At 40.9% G+C, this 1,897-nt stretch overlaps 1 non-coding gene across 1 annotated transcript; it reads left to right on the top strand.

The window, feature by feature from the left end:
* Positions 1 to 1,347: 1,347 nt before the first annotated feature.
* On the top strand, positions 1,348 to 1,454 carry LOC136224991 (small nucleolar RNA R71). Its single transcript, XR_010686732.1, has one exon. It is a non-coding gene; the product is annotated as a small nucleolar RNA R71 (small nucleolar RNA).
* Positions 1,455 to 1,897: the final 443 nt, after the last annotated feature.

Raw genomic sequence — 1,897 nt, 5'->3', positions numbered from 1 at the left:
CACTTTCCAAAAATTCATAATCCATTATCGAAAAGGGTTCAGCATCAGTCCAAGGAACAGAACTTGCTCATTTGGCCCCGAGAATAATGCCACAAATGATATTCCCATATCCAATCTTCTTATCCTTGGATCAAGAAGCGGCAACCAGACCTTCCATCAATATTTTGGAAGAATTGACGGTGTTGCCCGTGTCTTGGACCATACTGCTTCCAGTTCGTCCAAACAAACTATGACACAGGAACTTGTGTAAGTAAAGCATAGAATTGGAGTTGATGCGCACACCGACCCTAGGGGCAAGTTTAGGCCGAACTGGGAAGGACCGTTTCTCGTGAAGAAGATGCTAAGCAAAGGGGCGGTGAAGCTAACTACTATAGACGACATGGAGTTCTCCGAACCTACCAATCTGGATAGGCTTAAGAAATACTTTTCGTGAAAAAAAAGAAAGGAAGTAAAATTCCCGATAGATTGAAAACCCGCAAAGGGCGATCTATGCAACAATAAGGGACATCCCAATGGGTGAAAACCCGAGAGGGCACTTATTTGAAAATTCCGGGATAATAAAAGGGGAGTTGAAAAATCACTGGGATCTGAAAACCGAAAAAAGGCGGGTCGTGGTAATAGTAGTTATGTCTTGAGCAATTACAAATATAATGTATAATTGGCTAAGTATTTCTGTTTTTTGTAAATAAATAAAGGCATGAATATATTTGAAGAGAATGATTGGAATTATTACGATCGACTGAATGCATGGTATTATAAATCATGAGTTATACATTTCCTATCTCTACCAAATAAAAAGCCTGATCCATATTTCCCGTCTCCCTACATACAATTTAGCCATCGGGGTAATACTAATAAAAGAAAGCTACAAGATATGGTAATAATGAGCCTATCAAGGAGGAAACGGCCCAAAGTCCCAGAAGTCCTCAAAGCCCCTCATATGTCAAGCCCGCTCCACTGCTAGGGCCTCCTCGGCGATCCGGCGTCCCTCCTCAGCGACATGGCGGCCCTCTGTCTCAATCCGCATGCTCTCCGCCCAGCTGGCATCCCTCTCCCGATAGACACGACCGACTCGAGCATCGGCGTCCCGCTGTAACTCGCTGAATCTCTGATCGTCAGCACGAAGATCACTCTGCAAAAAAAAAGAAGATAAATGAAAAGAAAAAAAAGAAGTTATACATACATATGTGCATCACATGCATACCTTTCATTACACTGTAACATAATAAGAATACTCACTAGGTGGCTGGCGCAACGCAAGTTGAGCTGCTCTCGGAAATAATCAGATAATCCCACAAAATCGGTGCAAGTCTCCCTCGAAGTATGGAGGGCATCAGGGGATCAGGTAATTGGTGGTGTGGGCATAAACGTTGAAGTTCCTTAAAACGTTCCCAAGCCTCATAAAGAGTTTCACTATCATTTTGAGAAAAAGATGTTAACTCTTTTATGACTCTTGCGGTTTTTGCCAAAGAGAAATATTTTTATAAAAATGCTTGAGCTAATTGTACCCAAGTTGCAATTGTTGCGCATGGCATAGAAGTTAACCAATCTTTGGCTCTATCCTTCAAAGTGAAAGGAAAGAGTCGAAGTTTGATTGCTTCGGCAGTAACATCTGGTATTTTGAAAGTCTCACAAATTTCTAAGAAATTTGTCAAATGAGTGTTAGGATTTTCGTTAGGTAGCCCATAAAAAATGTTACATTATTTTGCATCATATTAAGCAAAGCTGGCTTAATTTCAAATTGGTTTGCATTTATTCTAGGTCTAACTATACTAGTGGTTACACCGGCCACTCCTGGCCTAGCGTAATCCATGAGCGTTGGTGGATCTGCCATATTTTCTAGCTCGAAATTTTCTTTTTCTTTGTCTTTCTTGTTTTTTCTATTATTTCTAAGTGT

This window comes from Euphorbia lathyris, chromosome 3 (genome assembly GCF_963576675.1).
Source record: "Euphorbia lathyris chromosome 3, ddEupLath1.1, whole genome shotgun sequence".
Classification (NCBI taxonomy): Eukaryota; Viridiplantae; Streptophyta; class Magnoliopsida; order Malpighiales; family Euphorbiaceae; genus Euphorbia; species Euphorbia lathyris.
This window is presented reverse-complemented; position numbering and strand designations above follow the sequence as displayed.